Source organism: Pseudophryne corroboree, chromosome 3 (assembly GCF_028390025.1).
Source record: "Pseudophryne corroboree isolate aPseCor3 chromosome 3, aPseCor3.hap2, whole genome shotgun sequence".
Classification (NCBI taxonomy): Eukaryota; Metazoa; Chordata; class Amphibia; order Anura; family Myobatrachidae; genus Pseudophryne; species Pseudophryne corroboree.
In genome coordinates this window covers 239090241-239099623 of record NC_086446.1, presented here as the reverse complement: position 1 = coordinate 239099623, position 9383 = coordinate 239090241, and the positions used below count along the sequence as shown (strand labels likewise).

The 9383-nt window shown below is 46.2% G+C and overlaps 1 long non-coding RNA gene across 1 annotated transcript in view; it reads right to left on the bottom strand.

Moving 5' to 3' along the window:
* Window positions 1-2345: 2345 nt before the first annotated feature.
* LOC135057647 (uncharacterized) overlaps window positions 2346-9383 on the bottom strand; it is a 381527-nt gene continuing 374489 nt past the window's right edge. Inside the window, exon 7 of the long non-coding RNA XR_010244261.1 lies at window positions 2346-2764. This is a non-coding gene — a long non-coding RNA (uncharacterized LOC135057647). The remainder of the gene's footprint in view (window positions 2765-9383) is intronic.

The following is a 9383-nucleotide window of genomic DNA, read 5'->3' as shown; positions in this document are numbered from 1 at the left end:
GAAAATCAGTGAGTTTGTTCTGAAATGAATAATCACTAAATGTAAATAATCTTTTGTACTTACTTTAGAACTTTTAGACATATTTTAGTGTCAGTGGCCTTCTAAATTCTAAAACTCTTCAACTACAGTGCATCTGGAAAGTATTCAAAGCGCTTTAATTTTTCCACATTTTGTTATGTTACAGCCTTATTCCAAAATGGAATACATTAATTTTTCCCCTCACAATTCTACACACAATACCCCATAATGATAACGTAAACATTTATTTTTTAGATTTTTAAAAGTTTACTAAAAATAAAAAAATAAGAAATCACATGTACATAAGTATTCACAGCCTTTGCTCAATACTTTGTTGATGCACCTTTGGCAGCAATTACAAGCCTCAAGTATTTTTGAATATGATGACACAAGGTTGGCACACCTATCTTTGGGCAGTTTCGCCCATTCCTCTTGCAGCACCTCTCAAGCTCCATCAGTTTGGATGGGAAGCGTCGGTGCACAGCCATTTTCAGATCTCTCCAGAGATGTTCAATCGGATTCCAATGTGGGCTCTGGCTGGGCCACTCAAGGACATTCACAGAGTTGTCCTGAAGCCACTCCTTTGATATCTTGGCTGTGAGCTTAGGGTCGCTGTCCTGCTGAAAGATGAACTGTTGCCCCAGTCTGAGGTCAAGCAGGGCCGGATTAAGCCTTTGGGGGGCCCGGGGTACCTAAGAGAGGGGGCCCTCATATCAGCACCGCCCCTCTGGTGTTGCGACACCCGCTGTATGTGTGCCTCCTCTTCCTGCACCTCCATGAATGGCAGCAGTGCAGGTCGGATAGATAGATAGATAGATAGATAGATAGATAGATAGATAGATAGATAGATAGATAGATAGATAGATAGATATCTGTGTGTATAGATATCTATCTATATGGATGGATCTATCTAAGCATATCAATATACCACTCTATTATATGTAGTAAATGATTCTGTCCCAACTCCTTCCCTCTTTCCCCTCTCTCAGCAGCAACTCATCACCTCTGCTTCTTATATATTTGATATATATATTTTAATGATCTTTCCCCCCTTAAATATGAAATATTTTCTCACCCTCCACACTTTATGAAATATATCAAGCGACACAGACTGCTGCTAATTGGAGTGGGCTGCGTTCTGTTTAGTCCTCTAGATCCCAGCATAGTCAGTCAGTCCAGCCTCCCTCTCTCTGTCACCGACCTTCAGAAGCACAGCACCGGTGTCTGCTGGTCATCGGTGCCGCTGGAGTAGGGGAGTGAGAGCAAGTACAGGCAGGTGCAGGTGTCTGGGACGATATTATTTCTCTCATGGGCTCCTCCGCCGCTGCAGCTCCCTGCGCTGCTGTGGACAACTGCCGCACTGCTGCTGAGGGTTGCTGATTGCAGCGGAGCTTGGAGTAGCGGAGCTCGTTCCCGTTCAGCAGCTCCGATGGGGGGGCCCCATGACACAGAGGACCCGGGATTACTGACCCCCTAGGCCCCCCACTTCCGGCTCAATGTGTGCCTCGACTGCCCGACACCTCCTCTACCCCCCGGGCCGGCTACTCCCTTCAAGATGCGCGGCCAGTCAGAGAGCCGGTGGAAGCAGAGCAGCACATAACAGGTGCGGCGCTGTTGCGGCACGGCAGATCGTGTTTAAGGTCTGATCTGATCTGCATAACAAATGCAGAGAGAGTTCAATTTGGGTGGGGCATGTTCAAACTGAAATCTAAATTGCAGTGTAAAAATAAAGCAGCCAGTATTTACCCTGCACAGTAACAATATAACCCACCCAAATCTAACTCTCTGCATGTTATATCTGCCTCACCTGCAGTGCACATGGTTTTGCCCATTTTAGCTAACAAATTTGCTGCTGCGATCAGGTCTGAATTAGGCCATAAGTACACTGCATTGTCCCCATTCATTCTGTTATTCCATCTGTGCAGTACAGCAACTCTGCCATCCAGTGATCCTGCCATGGCTACACGGTATGTTATACCTCTTGTGCTCCCATGTCGGGCCACTTCTACAACATTTTACAGGGACACTTTTAGTTCCCAATCCGCCCCTGGTCTCAGAAACAAATGCAGCAAAATACCCAATGATGGTCGCAATTGCGTACAATCAGGCCCTATGAGGAGGGATCCTGTCCCCCTCAACAGACCCCACTCCACTCATCAGACCGCACAGCCATTAGGGCTGCTTCCATAAGTTTCCCGGGCTGGTTTTCCATCCCAGTCCGCCCCTGGTGCAGGGTATCCTACTGGTGAGACCCTTCATAAGTCAGGTTAGATTCCTTCCAAAAAGAGGCAGTGGGTGTAACGTTTAACACACAGAAGGAGAAGGGTAAATTATTCTGTCAGTGATTTCATCTGTAGATAATTAGCATGCTCCTGGAGATATAGCTTGTTTGGATCACCTATGGGCAGGGCTGAGACTCTCTATTTAATTGCCTGTAAATTAATGTTAACAAGGAAAGATGTCTTCCTTACTCTGCCCAGCTTTACAGTTTTATTTCTATCAGTATTTTAGTAGTATTCCATATCCATTGTCAGTGACCGGGTTATTAGGTATTCTGCTGTTTTGGTCTCCCAAGGCCCTGAGGGATGTCTAACCTGTTATTGAAAGGAAGCCGCCTGGGGCTCAGCCAGCACCATCTCTCTCCCTGTACACAGAACGCTGACAGGTTGACAGGTGAATCCATCCGAAAAGTTTGCTCAGCTCCTACACCATCTCACTGTGTGGTACAGTCAGGCCCCATGGACACCTGTTAAGGAAAATAAATCACAATACCAAAAAATAAATAAACCTCAAGTCTGTTCTCTGTTCTTCGAATTCTGCAGGCTGAGGTTGGACACAATATACAGTAGTGCTGATATAGAATAATTACAAATACAGATTTGTCCTTCTGTTAACTACAGAGCTGTTGACATTCCACAAATTCTCGGCATCTTCCAACCTGTTGACACTTTACAAATAGAGAGAACAGGTTTCAAAACAGTTCTGTGTTGTAGACAGCAAGATAGTTTAATATAACAGCACTGGCTGTATAAATATTATATATTCCTTTTAGTTTATTAAAAGTTAGTAAATGAAATGCTGTAGATAGAACTTAGTTCTTAAACGTGGTACATGTTCCCCAAGAAGTACCACGGATAGATTGAAAGGCAATTCTGGGCTGGCAAGTTTTACATTTGCCTGAATGGGTGGTGTTTCTGAGTGATTTAGGGGTCTAATTACTGAGCTTTGGATGGAGATAAAGTTGCTGGAGATAAGGTACCAGCCAATCGGCTCCTAACTGGTGTGTGTGTGTGTGTGTGTGTGTGTGTGTGTGTGTGTGTGTGTGTGTGTGTGTGTGTGTGTGTGTGTGTGTGTGTGTGTGTGTGTGTGTGTGTGTGTGTGTGTGTGTGTGTGTGTGTGTGTGTGTGTGTGTGTGTGTGTACCAGCATGGCCTTTTACATCCAATCCAGTTTTGTCACATTGCTCATTATTATATAACACTTATCACATTGGTATTTTTAAAGCATTTAAATGCATAAGGTGTGGCTTTTTATACATTTACTCACAGGAGTACTTTGTCTACAGTAAGTAATACAAACAGACTTCATGAGGTTCTTGGCAAATAAAAATGTGTCCTCCTTCATCGTTGCTGCAGCCCTTCTAGATGCACCTTGTTGTGAGCGCGTTTACTAACGCCAGGCGTCCTTTTGTGCATTTTTTCATGGAAGTGCATCTTATTCACATCGCTATGCAAATAAAATACACAAGTAGTTTATGCTGATTAAAATGATATGCAGCATGCCTATATTCTGTGTGCAACTGCGGCTGTATCTGCATACGAAATGCTACATTAGTGTTTTCCTCGAAAATGGCCACTGACACTGTAATACAGCATTTCGTATGCAGCCGCAGTCGCACACAGAATATAGGCATGTGCCATATCATATTTGCATGTGCATCTTATTTGCATAGAAATGCTAATAAGATGCATTTTAAGCAAAAAAAGACATCCATTGTTAGCAGAGCTGCCCGAGAACTGCCGACTCACCCACGCCAGGCATCTTGCTGTGCATGTAAGAGAACACATCTGTATATCTATAAATAGTAAGCTAGCGAGCAGGGCCTTCCTACCGCTATGTCTGTCTATTACCCAGTTTGTCTTATCACTGTTGATTCCAATTGTAAAGCGCAACGGAATATGCTGCGCTATATAAAGAAACTGTAAATAAATAATGAATAAATTCCTTCACCCCAGTGTACATGTTACAAATGAGGCAGAGAAGTACTGCAGTAGAATGTTCTAGAAGACCACCATTAATGGCCAAAATGTGGGATCAGAACAGTAAAGGCCCACACACACTGGGCGATTTAGAGCTGAAAGCAGCTCCATTTTGGTGGTCAAAACCGCCCAGTGTGTATGCCCCAGCGATGAGCGCTGATGCGCGCTCCCGCTTCATCGCTGGCGGCTGCCGTTCATCTACTGGTATTACCAGCAGATAAATGGTGGGGTGAGCGGCTTTCCATAGCGTCCTGCTGTGGAAAGCCGCTCACTCCCGCTGACATCGCTGAGCAGGGGGGAAAAGCGCACAGTGTGTATGCACTGAGCACTTTTTAGCCCAGCGATGTCAGCGAACATCGCTATGCATACACGCTGGGCAAAAACGCCCAGTGTGTAATTATGCACCTAGGTGTTGTAGAAGAGATGAAACCTTCGCTGACAAAGTTAATGAAAAATGTTACCACATGTAACTACACCTGTGGGTTTATAATTAAACTGGGGGATACAAATATAAACTCTAAATACTAATGTAACCTCTAGATATATCTCAGTGCTCACACTGCCATACAACACCCTGGCAGTAATGAAGATAAGATTTTATAGTCGTACACATGAGACTGATCATCATGACTGGTAACTGGCAGTAATTTACCCAAGGTATAATTAAATCTGTAGGAGCTAAAAAGTAGTGTTTCTCAAACTCATTCCTCACAGTTCCCTAACTTTCAAAGCATACTATTGAGTATAGTCAATTAACACACCTGTGCTCCAGATCTGGAAGACATGCACTGTTAGGTTGTTAGGGTTAAGAAACACTGGGGCAGATGTATTAAGCCTGGAGACGGCATAAGGAAGTGATAAACCAGTGATATGTGCAAGGTGATAAACGCACCAGCCAATCAGCTTCTGTTAATTTACATATTGGATCTGATTGGCTGGTGCGTTTATCACCTTGCACATATCACTGGTTTATCACTTCCTTAGGGCTGTAACACACTCGCTGGCTTTCGCCGGGCGGGAAAAAGCCGAATGGCTTTTTCCCGTGCCGGTATTGTAATTAACAGTGTGGGGTAGGGTCCTTTCACATGGCACGGCCCCGGCCCGGCTGCCGGGTTGCAACCAGAAATATCCACTGGAAGGGCTAAAACACACGAGCCGACTTTTGCCGGCCGGGAAAAGACGGATGGCTTTTTCCCGTGCCGGCATTGTAATGAACAGTGTGAGGTGTAGTGTCCTTACACACTGCACGGCTCCGGCCCGGCTGCCGGAACTATCCACTGGAAGGTCCGGCTGCCGGAACTATCCACTGGAAGGTCCGGCTGCCGGGCCGTCTTTGCAGCCAGTGAACCGTGTGTATGAAGGGGAGCTTTCACACACAACGGTATTTTCCAAGTCGTGTCTAATGCTGCGCACAGCATCAAACACGGCTCAAAGCCGTTGTGTGTGAGAGACTCTGCCGGTTTCTCCCGGATGGCAAAAGACGGACAAAGTTTGTCCGGCTTTTTGCCATCCGGGAGAATCCGGCACGTGTGTTACAGCCCGAAGGTCCAGCTGCCGAGGCCGTGCCGTTTTTGAAGGCAGAGAACTGTGTGTGTGTGAATGAGAGCTTTCACACACAACGTTTTTTTTTTTCAAGCCGTGTCTGCTGCTGCGCATGCGCACAGCATTACACACGGGTCAAAGCAGTTGTGTGTGAAAGACTCTGCCGGATGGCAAAAAGTCGGACAAAGTTTGTCCGGCTTTTTGCCATCCGATGTAAACCGGGTACTGTGTTACAGCCCTTATGCCTTCTCCAGGTTAATACATCTGCCCCACTGATCTAAGAAACAGTGGAAAAACTGTCATGTATGATGGCAGAATGCTGGCTTAGGGCCATATCCTATTATCCCTGTTCATTTTTTGACCCGAAAGAAAACAGGCTAATATCGCAATTTTAGCCCAATGGTGATTATTCGGCTATCCTATTAAAGACCCTTTTCTCTTACGTCCTAGAGGATGCTGGGGTCCATTTTAGTACCATGGGGTATAGACGGGTCCACTAGGAGCCATGGGCACTTTAAGAGATTAATAGTGTGGGCTGGCTCCTCCTTCTATGCCCCTCCCACCAGTCTCAGTTTAGAAAATGTGACCGGAGGAGCCAGTCACAGCTAGGGGAGCTCCTAGGAGTTTTCTTCGTTTTTTGTTTTTTTAATAGTGTAATTAGGTTACAGGATGGCTGCTGGCAACAGCCTTCCTGCTTCATGGGACTTGGGGGGGGGGGGGGGGGGGGAGTGTAGGAACCAATTGTTGAAGTTAATGGTTCTCTATCTCCGCTGACAGGACACTGAGCTCCTGAGGGTGGTGATCGCAAGCCGACGAGGCGACTGTTCACTTCCGCAGCACAGCCGCCACCCCCTAACAGAGCCAGAAGAAAGAAGAGTGGTAAGTACAGCGCCGGCGGCCCAGTTAGCGGGTCGCAGACGTCATTGGCGGCACAAGGATGGGAGCGCAGCTCTGACAGGCTGCGCCCCATGAGGGCTCAGCAACACACAGTGTAGGTGCTTTGAGGGGTGTCCTGGGCCAGCGCGATCACCCTAAACTGGTACAAGCAGCTAACAGGGGCTAATCCCGCTGTTAGCATACAAAACCTCAGGCCAGTACAATCAAATTGTGCGGGAAGCCGCGCGCCATTACAGGGGGCGGGGCTTCTCCTCAGAGCGGACCCAGGACTCACCAGCACCATTTTCTCCCTGCAGATCATAGGAACAAGATGCTGACAGGGAGCGCTGACCTCCACATAACTCCAGTTATCCTCTGCGGTACCAGGGTGTTATAGACGTGGGGGGGGGGGGGGGGGGGGGGGAGTGTGTTGTTAGTACTACTAATTAACCTATTAAGGTTGGTTAGTCAGCGCCGGGCTTTTATCATTGCCCACAGGGGCACTGTGTGGCTGGCTCCTTATACTCTGTGCTTCTCTGCAGGTACTCTGGGGGAAACTGTGTCTGAGTGTGTGAGTATGTAAGTGTGTAAGTGTATATCCACGTTACCATGTCTAAGGACTCTGTGTTCTGTACTGCAGAGTGTTTATCTTCTCCTATAGAGTCTATTCCATGTACTCAGGACTGCAATATGCTTTCCAAGCCTTCTGAATCTGAACCTCATGGGTGGATTCTTTACGGGGCATGACATCCCAGATTTTAACTAGGATGTCACATAATGAGAAAGAAACACAGTTTTTGAGAAAATCTGTGGAAGATTTGGCATACACAGCCCCCACTGCTTCGTCTGAGAACCCCCCTACGTACCCACAAAAGCGCACACTTGCCCAGATAATGCAAGCTGACACTGATACCGACTCAGATACAGGGAACGGTGATGGGGATAAGGGGGTGCAACTAATGACTGAAGCCATTAGGGACATTTCTTTTTCATCCACTAGGGGTCACTGGAGTACTCTAGGGATATGGAACTAGGCACTGAATAAGTTAAAATTTGAGACTACTTCTCCCCTCCATATCCCAGAGTACCTCAGTGTTTTTTCGGTGCTCACCGAGCAACTAGGCCTGTGGAGTTTCTCCACAATTATTGGATTTATTTTTGATTTTTCAATGTTCCACATCCCTTCCCCCCTTCCAGAAAGGCGAGGGTCCGGGATAGTGGAAGCTGCTGAAGCAGCTGTGGGTGTCGGACCTCCCTAAAAAGAGCTCCCTCACTACCACGTGCAGGACTAAAACCTGCAGTAAAGGCTGGACGGAACTTACAGAGAAGCCCCGTCATAGCCCTCACCACAGGGTCCAGGTATGTTGAACGGGGTGGTCAGCTCACTGTGTGTGTGTGTGTGGCCGCTGGCCGCTGCCTTCAGCCGCCCGCCGCCGTTTCCAGCACCGCTGTCTATGCTGTGTCCCCCGAAGCTCTGAGCCGCGCCGGCCACGTTGATTTATGCACAGGCCGCTCCACGGCTCTGTGCAGCGCGCTCCCCGGCCCACGATGCCGCTTCCGGTTCCCTCTCCACCATAGCCCGGCTCCGTGTATAGAGAACGATACACGGAGCACGGGGGGGCACACAAATGAGAGTTTTTGTAAAAGGCAGGCTTCATAGCCTAGTGAGTAACTTTGATGCCACAGTGATGTTCCCTGCACACAGAAATGTCAGGGTCACTGGATAAAATCTCATGATTCAACTCTTGTTGATAAAAGAAAGTATGTTTACTAGAATACAGCAGTTCTGCATATGTATTACAATAGGCTATTAAGTCTTTGTTAAACAGGATACATGTTGCTCATATATGTGCAGGTTTGAATGCAACATAGTATGTTTATTAAATCTGCTTACATAATTATAAGTCTGCATATTTAACCATTTTTTCCTGTTGTTTTTCCAGAATTTCCTGTATTACATCTCTCCTCCATTGAAGGCGCAGGGGTGTTAAGGGGAATTTGGAACCAGGCATATTGCTGACGTGTACTGCACTTGGCCAGATATATATTTGTAAAGACACCATAGTGCTATTTACTGAGTCGCGCAAGTTGTATTTTGTATTGTCTGTTGGTATAATGAGTAAGACACCAGCAAACACTATTATTCTTATCATAACTGTTTAAAATGATATTATCCCAAAGACTGCAAATCTGAATCATGGCTGTGGTCAGCCAAATACTGGCTTTGTTCACTGTTGTAAAGTAAGATGTGTTATACAATTGGTCAGCACATGGTGATTATAAAACAGTATCTGTGGAGCACTGCAAGCATTGTGAGTTCAGGCTCACCTGCAGCAGCTTTGCTTAATTCACTTAGCCACACCACAATTGGATACGCCCGATCTCATCTAATCTTGGAAGCTGAGCAGTGTTGGGCCTGGTTAGCCACCTGGGAATACAAGGTGCTGTAGGTATTATTATTTTTTTGAATATTAAATTTTTATTGAGTTTTCATACAAATTATAATTACATTTAAATTGGTAAATGTGAAATAAAACAGAAAGGGGGGGAGAAGACATGTACACAACAGAACTAATAAAGACAAGGGAAAGGAAGGGTAGATATCAGGGACATCTTAATACAACAATGAAATCAGAATATGATGAAGGGGAAGAGGCCTAAAGCTCGTAGCAAGTTAGGGTCCAGCTTG